The sequence below is a fragment of the Corvus moneduloides genome, chromosome Z, assembly GCF_009650955.1.
Source record: "Corvus moneduloides isolate bCorMon1 chromosome Z, bCorMon1.pri, whole genome shotgun sequence".
NCBI classification, from domain to species: Eukaryota; Metazoa; Chordata; class Aves; order Passeriformes; family Corvidae; genus Corvus; species Corvus moneduloides.
This window is the reverse complement of record NC_045511.1, coordinates 14,330,949-14,343,360: the sequence shown is the minus strand read 5'-3', so window position 1 is coordinate 14,343,360 and position 12,412 is coordinate 14,330,949.

The window sequence follows — 12,412 nt, the reverse complement described above, 5'->3', positions numbered from 1 at the left end:
TGTTTTACATTTGCCATCCCTTACTGAGATCTGCAGCTCCTTTTGTATTTCCTCTACTATTTGTATTCTGACTGGAAGCATTCATCTGCCTCTTGGAACACAAGTATCTCTGGCTAAACTGGTGCTATCACAAGACAAAGAATACCTCAAAGATTGGATCCTAATGGTACTTGGCAGATAGAGCTGCTATTGCTAATAAAGATCAATTAATGTGTCTATGTATATACTATAGTATTGTGATAAAGTGTACTTAAAATAGTTGAGTTAGTCATGCCAACATGCATACTTCCCAAAGGAGGTAATTTTCTTCATACTAGCTTGGATTACTGTGCGCGGTGAAAGTACTGGACAAATGCTTTTCCCCCTGCAAGTGATTATGAATAGCTTGGAGAATACCACAGTGAGATGGTTCCTGGGCAAAAAGTGATTAGAGCTGTCATGTGGATGGATATCCTTGCCATAAGAGAGGGTGACTGTAATTGCAGTGGTTTGGTTAATGGAAAGAAAACTTGTTTGTGTGGGTAGCCTGAAAAGTTCCTAAAGTGACCTGTAGTACGAGTATCTTTTATGATGATGTAAAGACTGCCCTCCTCTCCAAAGAAACCTTTGAACAATATTAATTTCCAGTATTCCTGTTTTTATACAACCTGATTTTTATCTTTTTTTTTTTCTTTCTTCAGAGTTGTGTCAGTGTATGTGGTATAGTCCTCTTTCTGTAGTGGGAGAACTAGTAACCCTGATTGAGTCATTTCTGTGAAACTGGAGGGGGAAAGTGTATTACATTATTTTCACACAGCATCCATTATGTTAATATTTAATAGTAATGTGCCTTTCATCTACCCAAACAATTTGTTGTAACATGAGGAGAATATTTGTGGCTTATCTGTTAAATTGTTTGGGAACAAACATTTTGGGGTTTGGGGAAAATTTTGTAAACAAGTTACCTAGGTATTTCCCTCACTCCTATAAATGTGTTCATGTCTTGGTGTTTTAATTTTGTGTCACTTTTTTCCAGGAAACTGATTTTTTTAAACTTGTGTTCCTTAAGGAGCTTTGAAAATCATTATTTTTAATATGCTACAGTTTTGGATTTTGAAAATCACCTTGCAAATGTCATGCTTGGATGCATTTTTTACTAGATTACTAGATTGTTATCTGGCTGAGACTGTTTGCTTTGTAGTCTGAGTAACTTGAGAAGTGTCTGTTAAATTGCAAGCTTGTGGTAATGCCATGTGAGGTGAGGAAAAGGAAATGCACAGATAAAGAAATTGGTTATTTTTCAGAACGTTTTCAGAACATGATCCAGAAACAATATGTTCTCATTTTGAAGGCAAATACTAACTCCAAAACTGCTAAAACACATTCCACTTAAATTTGAAACTGCTTCTGTTCAAACACAAGTTCATCAAATGTGTCCTTTTAAGAAATATTTTTGAAAAAGCTAATAGCAGTATTTTGGGTTCCTTTTATAAAGAAATCTTCATAGATAAACACTATGTTTAACGATACAAAATTCTTAAAGCTAAGTGAATTCAAATCAAGATACAATTTTTAACTGACTTTGTGGTTTTGACACTTTGAAACAATTAACTAAATAGGTAAATTTCTGGGAAGTTTTGTGAGGACTTTGAAGCCTTCCAGAAGTGGAGGTCACGTCCTTGGTTCAAGGAAGAGACCTGTCAACTTGTGTGAAAGTTTTGGGACAAAGAGGCTGCTGTGTGCTCTGGGCAAAGAGTTTGATCTACTTTAGGTCACCTCAAAGCCTTGGTATTATTGGTCTGATGTATCAAATGAAAGGTACAATGGACTTGGTTTTTTGTGTATTCCACTGAAGTAAAATTTGGATGGATATTTAGCTTTATTAATTAAACATATTTTTTTGTGTAGTGTCTTCAAGAGGATTGAGATTTACACCTAATGAAGAAATTTCACTGCAATTGATAGTATAGTTTAGATAATGTTCAGATTTATTTTGCATTTGGTTTCTGTTTGACACATTGCTCATGTACTTCCATAGGCATCATTGATCAGTACGGCATTTAGGATGGGAGTCCTTGTGCAAGGTAGGAGACCTGTTATATTTCCAAACAGGTCTCTTTTTTCTTTATGGATCTTTTAATGCAGGATATGGAAAGTGTAGAGAAACAGAATGAAATAACTTATATCGCTGCTTTTCACTTCAAAGTATGCAAGATTTTATATTCCCATAAAAGAGTGTAACAACCAGTTGGCAAATCTTCACCAGTGTATGTAGTAGTTCAGAGAAGTGAGACTTTTTTCTTCTTCCTGGATAAACCTCAATTATGATTTTTGAATAACTCTAACAAATATTCAGACAAACATCGGTGTAAGGGGCTACTAAATACAAGTTTTGTGCTGGCAGCAATACTTAAGTAATAAGTTAATGCAGCAAATGTGTGTCCTGGTAAGTTTGGTGATGGTCCTGAGCGGTGCCTTGGCTCAGGCATCGCCCACGAGCCGGCCGGGCTGATCTCGGTGAGAGCCATGCGAGGCCGCATTTCCTCAGGGACCGAGGCTCCTGGGCCATGTCTTGTCAGGACAAAACAGCAGCAGCCCAAGCTGGGACCGGACAAAGCTAAAGCTGCTGCAGCCACACAGGTGCACGAGCGCCAGGGCGGCGTTCGGCTGCAAGTCCCTCACTCTGCCCTCGAAGTACCTGTGGCTGCCCCGAGCCACTGAGCTCTGCTGCTCTCGTGCTGCCGGGCCCTGACCCCCCTGGCAGCAGGGATGGCTCTCCAGGTCACTCCTCAGGGCTGAGAGACACTTTACCAGTGTCTGATCTCTACAGCGAGGTAAGGAGCATTTTACTTTCAGTCTAAAGCTATGTTGTGCACTAACGATATTTATATATATACAGCTACTTATTTATTACGATATCCACTCATTTATTACAAGTGTGTTAAATAGTGCAGTGTTTGACAGCTGTCTGAATTACTAAATCATCATTTGGGCCTTTGTCGAATCACTCATTAATTACCCTTCAATGATCACTTAATCACCATTTGATTACCATCTAATTTCTGTTCAGTCATCAATTACTTATCATTTGATCATAATTTAATCATTATCAAATTCTTTAGTTAACAACTCAACAATGACCTGATAAATCACCAGTAATACCTAGATATCACTCCATGCACTTGAATTTCTTGGCTGTTGTAGAGTAGAAGAGGTCATTGCAAGTATTTACTGTAGAACTGGACAGCTATTTGTGTGTGGCCTATAATAATAGCGCATTACTATGTAGGAGTCCTTCACTTTGAAAGTGAAACATTCCAGAAACTTTCTTGATCTTTTAGAGTCAGCCTCCTCCATGTTCTGTGGAGGACTCTGTTGCAAAAACATTATAGTCACCTCAGAGGCAGTATTGAGTGATGATGGCAAATAGGTGTGAATAAAGCTAGTTGAGTTCTCTGTACTGCTGGCTGCCAGTAGTGCTGAGGCATTTGCAGCACTCAGAAATGAAACATCTGTTGGAGGGCTTTTTTCCATTTCTTGACACATGAATATGCAGTAAATACTTTGAATCTGGTGGGACAGGGATTTGAGTCATTGTTTTCAGAGTAAGGAGAGTTGAAATTAAAAACATTGTCTTAAATAACACCTTCTTACTGGGTTAATGATGGGACAGGGGATTTAGAGAACAATTCTCGCGAGTGCTCAGGAAAAAAGTTCCTGTGTCAATTCCTTGTGATGAGTTAATTGCCCAGTGTTCTGCAGATATATTTTTGTCTTGTTATGCAATATGTTAAAACAAGACAATGTTCATTGTTCAAGATATATAGAATAATGTGTCTACTGTTGCTAAGAATTCTGTTTCAGCCTGTAGGAAAGCTGCCAGAGCAATGAGATGAAAACCAGCACAAATCACATGGGTCACATAGTGCCTCTGTCGCCTCAGGACTATGCTATTTCCTACAACACTGAGCATTTACTGCTCTTAGATATATGAAATTTACAATTTTGATGAAGACGGCTTGCTACGTCTGGATTTTTGGCTCGTCCTCTGATGAGATGGGCTCAGTTCTGTTTTTCTGGTACTGAAATACAGTGTTTTTTATGCCATGAAGTGTGAATTCATGACTCCACTATGCCCTGGTTTTCCTGAATGATCAGTAACTTTTTGTGATTCTCCCTAAACTATCTTTCATCCCTGTCAGCTTTTCCGTGCCAGTCTGCCTACTTCCTGGGATAGCAGGAGCAATGGCTATGAGATCCTGCTTTTTGCTTTGCTACCTGTTCTCTCCAGCACTCCCTGGCGTGTGGAAAAAGTAGACACTAGCCTTCCTCCATCTAAGTCTGATCTGAAAGGAAACCAGGTACTGTTGCAAAGAACAGCAACAGTCTCTTTGGACCTTCCTTGATGGGAAAAAAATAACGCAGTAAGTGTGTGAAGTGTATTTCATAGAATCATAGAATGATTTGGGTTGGAAGGAACCTTAAAGATCACCTAATTCCAAGTCCCCCGCCATAGGGAGGGACACCTTCTACTAGACCAGGTTGCTCAGAGCCCCATCCAGCCTGGCCTTGAACACTGCCAAGGATGGGGCATCTACAACTTCTGTAGGAACAAACCTCTTCCAGTGTCTTACCACCCTCACAGCAAAGAACTTCTTCCTAATACCTAATCTAAACCTGCCATCTTCCAGTTTAAAGCCATTAACCCTTTTTCTATCACTACATGTGTCTTGGTTTGAAAGACAGGTGTCTGCTAAGGAAGGCAGAAGCCTCCCTTGGAATGGCAGATGTAAGCCCTTTCCCTCCGAGTTATTATAATTTTGAAATCAAGGGCCTTTAGGCGAAGATGTGGGAAATAGGAATAACAGTTCTTTACTATATATATATATATATATATATATATGTATATAACCAGTCAAACAAAACAACAACAACTCTGGCAGTAACAGCAATCACAAACCCAGCCCCAGCCTTCTCGGCTGTCAGGCCCTTTCCCCTCGGGTGCAGTTCCGCTCGCAGCCGGCAGGGGCGCTGGCGGCTCCCGGTGAGCAGGGCAGGTGCGATGGTTCCCCCGCGGCTGCAGGGGGCGCTCCGGAGCGAGCTCGGGGAGCACGCGGCACCGGCGGCCTGGGATCCCGGGAAGGGATGGGACAAAGGCTCCACAAACCCCTGGGCAGCTGATCCCGGTGTCCGGCCGGACCCTCGGGAACAGCAGGCTGGAATGGCAGGCTGGAGCGGCAGGCCAGAACAGCAGGCTGGAGCGGCAAGGATGAGCACAAATCCCGGGTGGCAGGTGGGATGTATCCAAACGGGGAACCCCCCGGAGGTCTGGGCAGGCAGGGTGAGCAGGGCTACAACGCAGCGAAGGCTCGAAGCAGCGGCGGGGGCAGGGCGGCCACAGCCCGGCTCCTAGTGGGGCAGGAAGGCAGCTTTGGGATCCCGGGGCTTCTCCAGCACAAGGAAAAGCAGCCCAAGCAAGCAAACTGCTCTCTGTCCAAACGCTGGAGACCCAACTGCCCACACACCCAGGTGAAACAAAAGGAGCCAGGTCTTTTGTCTCTCTTAAGCACCCAGCGATTCGTCGTCTTAGTATGGGGGAAAATTCCTTTAACAGAAAAAAAACTAGACCTCTTAAAACCCCAACAATATGCCCTTGTAGAAAGTCCTTCTCCAGCTCTCTTGTAGACCTTTTAGGTCCTTCCTGGTGCCACCTTTTCTTCATCCTGGAACACCCCAGCTCTCTCAGTTGGTCTTCGTAGGAGGGGTGCTCCAGTTTTCCAATGATCTTCATGTTCCTCCTTTGGACTCTTAACAGGTCCAAGATGTTCTTATGTTGGGGACCTCAGAGCTGGGCACTGTTCTCCAGATGAGAATCCAATTCCTAGTCCAGTAACTTGTTCCCAGATGAACATGCACCTACTGTCATGAGAAAATGGCACAATTGAAATTTGGGCATGAGAAAGGCTGGCTTGCTTATCTCTGCGTTGTCTGTTTTACTCCTGCACCAGGTGAGAGGCAGGATCAGCCTATGCTCTTCTGTTGTAACCAACGTTTTGTGAAAATCTTAGACCTGCTTTGCATAACTCTGAAGAGAGGGAACTGTCTCACAGTTTAGTCAGCATGTGGGTATACAAATATTTCCAGTCTTTCCTTCAAGGACCAGATGTTTCGGTTATTGTGGAAAATCTAAATGTGCTGCATAAACAAGAGGTCTGTTCGTGCTTTCTAGTACATCAGAAGGCAAATGCAGTGAGGGAGAGGTGTAGGAGGAGTGATCATCACCTGTAGGAGATGTATTTATAAAATTTTTCCAGTTTTCTGGTAGTTACAGTCAGCAGTAGCTCTGCAGTATGGGGCCAAAATGAGGTATTTACAACTTTTCAGAACTTTATAAGAAAAAGGTTCAACCTTGTACAATTTTATTTTGTTTGTAGCCTACAGGTCTCTCAACAGAAAGCTCACTGTTCAGGTTAGACAGGACAAGACACTGTTAATCTTTGCCCTGGCCATGTTTCAGGTTCCTTTTTGTCTGACTTTGGGGTTTCTCAAGGTCTGGCTTCTTGTGTGTGTGTTCTCTTTGTATATGGGTCACTTCATACACTTTAACCCAGCAAGTCTCCTCCCTGGTCAGCGCAGGGTGGCAGATATTTCTGAGAAAGTCTGGACTTTTCATTTTTCTTCAGCTCCAGTTAGCAGTAGTTTTGACCCCATTGTCTTTTAATCATCTGGCCTCTAATTTCTTTTATCACATGGTAATTTCCAACTACAAAAGAGGGGAAAAAAAATCCTTTTTTTCCCTGCCAGTATTTTTCGCCTGTATTTTTTTTTTTTTTCCATTTAGCTTATGTTCTCTGCAAAACTTGGAATTCTCTTTGTTTGAATAGTGCGCAACTGGGATAGATGAGACATTTGCAGCTGGAGCCTCTTGCCTCCAAAGGGTGAAGGGTGGCTCACCACACACGTTAAGCTTTCAGACCTGTGTGAGTGCAGCCAGCCACTAGATGTCAGCATTATTTTAAAAATAAACAGCTGAGCTACAAATTAGCCATTCCTGCTTAAAATACGATGATGTGAAGTTGATGAGGCTTGGTAACCAGTGCATAGAGGTTACAGGCTTTCATATTTGTGAAATGCTCCGTGACACCTGTGGGGGTAGCAGCATACCAGGGTGAATCTTTTTAGTAAGTTCCCACATTTTTAGACCTTGTGAAAAAGAGGTACCTGCTAAAACATCTGAGAACAAACTGGGATTGGATAATAAGACTTCTGAAGTTCAACTGTGCTTGCATTCAAGTGTGAATCCATCAAAAGAAGTGAGTGAGACAGCTCCCTGCCAGAAAAAAATGCTTTTACATCATGGACCCCTTCAGGAAGCTGAAGAACTTTTGTGTGCACATTAGGGCTGCATTTAGGGTGGAAGCTGGCTAAACTGATTTGGTGACTCACTGGTGTACACAAGATACAGTCTTTCTTATTCTTCTCCCCATTGCTCCTCAAGTGGCTAATTTGATAGAAAATAAGCCAACAGGAACAAGCAAGTCGTTTTCTTTTGGGAAGATGATCCCTCTCTCATCAGATGAGTGCCTGTGTCAGCCCAAGGGTGAGAGACTGTGCAGCTGAGGGCAAGATTAAAGAAAGGCAGAGGGACAGCCCAGTGACAAATGTGAGTCATTAGGTTTTTCCCATTTTCTGTTTGCATTCTTTGCCTGGAAGGCACAATATCTACCTGTTCTGTAGACTCGATTTCCATCCTATTGCTCCTTTTGCTTTTGAAGGCTATTCCTTCCTATTTCCTGGGTAGAGCTCAAGCTCTCTGCAGTTCTCTGTGCCAATTTTCTTGTCCTCAGGAGAGGACTAATCCATTGTTTCACTAATCCATCTCTTCCCATTCACATCACTCTTAAACACTTCCTTTTTCTCTATTTCCCACAGTAAGTAATTTGTGAAAGTGCAGTTAACTCTTTCTCTATTTCAAGCTTTGTATCATTGCTTCAATGTAGTTTTTTGTGCAGTCATTGGGTTTGTCTTGGCAGATCTCTTTATCCATCTTGACATTAGGAGTTTGAGAGGAGTTAAGAGTTGGCTGGAACAAATGGTAGAGGGCCTGCATCTGTAAATCCAATAGGACAAGGGCTCTCTGGTGAAGAGCTGAATAAAATGTCAGTGCTTAACAACTAATAAAGAATAACATGATAATAGCTCATTTCAGGCTCTGCTTCACTCAGCATCGAAATTCCCTCTGCTGACTCACAAGAGACATATAAACTCCCATTCTCTTCCTTTCTTGTGTATTCTTATGGTTCCCATGCTGCACAGTTACTACACAGTGTATCATTTTAGGTCCTTCATAATGTTTTTGATTTTCTGTAGGCTTTTGAACACGTCTTCTAGGTAGATCTTTTGCTGAACTCCTATTTTATCTATTGCCATTATTCACTCGGGGTAAATCCCACTTGACTTTCTGGAGGAAGGAAAGAAGTTAGTCCCTGTGGCTTATGAACCCCTTTGTCTCAAATGTATCCAACATGAAGAGGTTTTGAGTTGTGATTGAATCCTATAGTCCCTGAAGCACTTGCATGTTTGCAAAATTGTTATGTTTACTAGAATCCAGTAAATACCAGACATATACTTTATTCTGAGTTGGGAATTTCATATCCTTCTGGAACAAAATACCTTATTTCCCACATGTTTTGACTATATTATATTGGCACCACTCATGTCACTCCACTTAAAATTGTGTCAGTATTCTCATTATAAGTTGTTTTTCAGAAGTTATAACTTGGACATAAAAATTTGCTTCCACTTAGAAACTTGGTCTTAGCCCAGAAGTAATTAAAAAAACCACCAACATTCTCTTTCAATATAATTTTGTTGTTTTGGGAGGAGAAGAGAGAATTAAAAAATTAACACTGAAAAATGGCAAAGTCTGCATTACAATTTGTTCAACTTTGACCAACGAAGTGATGGCAAAAATCGGAATCTGTCAATCTTGTTAAGCTGTAATACATCTCAATATCTTTTTAGTTTTATCAGTTTGTTAGGTGGAAAGATGGAGAGAAATAGGTCTAAATATGTGTGACAAGATGAATCTAATGCCTACCCCTGCATGTAGGGTGTGCAGGTAGAATCTCTTCCGCATTTTTCAAAAGCTGAGAGTGGCCATCCTAACTCTGAACTTTAAATCCTATCAATCTGAAAGTGCCACTGCCCCTGACTCTGTTATATCTCTTAGGTGTCTCAGAAGTTATGATGCATACACTGTTCTCTGGGGTGCAGGAAGATACGACATAGAACCAAAGAATGGTAAAACTGAGCTATTCCGTTTTTTGTGGTAGGTGCATGTGGACCATGTTCCTGGGCACAGCAGATGGACAGAAGGTAGTTGGGATGCCGCAGGTGGAGCCTCTCTCTGTGTGAACTGTAACCAGGTCCTGTTTGTTCAAAGGGCCACAAAGTACCTCTGTTTGGTGAGTGATAAATGGTTGTTGTGGTTTAACCCAGGCAGCCACTCACTCACACCCCCACCAGTGGGATCGGGGAGAGAACTGGAAGGGTAAAAGCTGGAAAACTCGAGGGTTGAGATAAAGGCAGTTTATTAGGGAAAGCAAGAGCTGCACATGCAAGCAAAGCAAAATAAGGAGTTAATTCCCCATTTCCCATGGGCAGGCAGGAGTTCAGCCATCTCCAGGAGAGCAGGGCCCATCACATGTAACAGTGACTTGATAAGACAAATGTCATCATGCCAAACATGCCCCCTTTCCTCTTCTTCCCTCCACTTTGTAGACTGAACACGGTATCATCCGGTCTGGAACATCCCTTTGGTCAGTTGGGGTCACCTCTCCCAGCTGTGCCTCCTCCCAATCCCCCAAGCACCCCCAGCTTCCCTGCCAGTGTGGCAGTGTGAGAAGCAGAAACGACCTTGGCTCTGTGTAAGCTCTGCTCAGCAGTAACTAAAACATCTCTGTGTTATCATCGCTGCTCAGGACAAATCCAAAACACAGCCCCATATCAGCCAATGTGAAGAAAACTCACTCTGCCCCAGCCAAAACCATCACACTGGTTTACTGGAGTTACAGTGATTCTTGGGTTTTGTAGGATCAAAGACAGGAAAAATGAGGAAAAGGATTGTTTTGGTGTTTGGACGTATTGAAAAGGTCCTGTAAGAGTCCACCTTTGTCAATGTACCTCTTACCTTGTAAACTTAGGGAAAACTTGAGGGAAAGGCTTGTTATAAAATACAGTGGGGAAGCCAGGTGATATGATTCTGGTACAGTGGGAAGGCATGTTTCATTAATAAATCGCTGCTGAAGTTGTGTTTTACTATGAAAGGGACTCTAACAGCCAGCTTTAACTGCCTATTATACATGGGATTATGTCAAAGATGTATTGCAGCAAGTGAGTATTCTGTGTAGTTAGGAGTTCCAGATGTGGTAATTGCTGAGGATAACTGTGCAAATACTTTTACTGACCATCAGAGACTTTCAGCTCAAAAAAGATGTCTATCTTGTTACAGTGAAATGTGAAGAAATAAAGCAGGCTCTCCTCATATTTAAAACTCAATGACTGTGGAATGTTTCACACTTTACATCCTGTACAGAATTTTGTGAAACAAAGGGAGACCTTGCATACAGTGTAAGGTCTCAGAAAATACTGGTTCTTATGAAAGATTTCAAAAATAAATTTCTGCATAATAAATAGTTTCCAGCAACAGAACAAACCAGCCTGAATCTTACCGTCACAACCAACAACAAATGGAGTGAAAACCAAGCTCAGAAACCATGGAGACTCATAGATCCTCAGTGTTATACTGCCAGTAGTTTTTCAAGTTTGGTCTTGGAATAAAATATTCAAAATTAAGTCTAATATACAAGGCTTTAAAGGACAGAAAACCAAATAGCTTTTCTTTACAAATGCATTTTACAGGGTTTAGGATAAACAAGTATTTTTTAAGTTCAAAAACAACTCCAAAAGAAGTTTATTCTGGAATAGAATTTGGCCATAAATATATGTTCCCAGAGAGTCAAATCCTGGCCTGGGGAATCCGTTATCATGAGTCTTCTCTCGTTCATGAAAATGTCAGCTATGATTCAGACCCATCTTTGTGAGTGAAGGTTATCATGAGTTGAGGCTGACTCTAGGCTGGTCTCTTTTAATGGGGGGAAAGAGGTGGCTGGTAATGAGGACAATGAAAAAAATGGTGAGTGAAGTATATTGCCTTTGGTGTAAAAAGATGGAGTTGCAAGAATGTCTGGACTTCAGAGCAGAGAAACTTGGGATATAAGCCTTGACTGACTGAGCTGAAGAAGAGGGATGTCTTAGGAGGAGAGATAACTAAGGCCCAGCTGCAGGGAGGAGAGAGAGATGAAAATGCACTTAAGTGCAGTCTCTTAGGCTTTGATTTTGCAAACTGATCTGTTCAGGCAAACCCTTACACCCACGCAAAGCCCTGTTGAAGATAACAAGATTTTGTGCAGGCTTACAAGAATCAGCTTGCAGGATTGGGGCCCCGAGTCCTCAGGAGGAGTTTATACTGAGTGCAAGTAACAGAAGGGATAGCTGGAAATGACACATCTCAGCAGTCCCTGATCTTGAGTTGGGAATTGAGAGAGTGAGCTGGTCTTGTGAGACATCCAAGATGACAGAGTTACATTTCTGTTGTTGTGCTGTCAGTGCTGTTATAACCTCCTGTCTTGGGGGTGAGTTTATGATGTGTATCCCCTATTGCTGCTGCCCCATGCCCAGAAATTAATTTTGTGCCTTTCTATGCCTTTAAACTGAGCCCAAGAGGGGGGAGAGAAAACCCAGCAAAACTCTTCAAAGCAGTTTGTTTTCAAGGGCACAGAGAGAGAGACGGCTCTCTGCGTTCAGCTGCGGTGGGAGCAGGAGTGAGCAGCTTGCTTTCCAGCCAGTTTTCAGCTTTCTTTTTCTCTGGAGAGAGATGGAGAGTTGAACTTTGTTTTCCTGGGACTCCGATTTTTCCCTTCTTCTCTGCTGGATGGTTTCAACATCAGAAACATCAGGAGGACTTTCCAGGGCCTTGGCCCTGGAGGGGGCCCACCACCCCGTCCCAGCTCCAGGGAGGGGGAGAGAGAGATCTGGGAAAGGACTCTGAAATTTTCCCAGGTTTCTCTCAGCAGAGCAAGAAGTTTTATTATTTAGCATCATTATTCCTTTTCCTTTGTGTTTGTTAAATAAATAGTTTTTAATCTCTTTCACTTTCCTTCGAGGAAAATTCTTTTTTTCCCAAACCTGGTGGGGGAGGGTGGTTGTAACCTGCCTTCTCTCAGAGGATATATCTCTAAATTTGCCCAAACCAGCACAAATAATTTAGTGGCACCCAATGTGGGGTCAGGTGAGATTAACCCTTTTAGTGCTGTAAGATTGTCCAGAACAGATTAAGCCTGCAGACATCAGTCCTCTCCCGAGTCAGAGG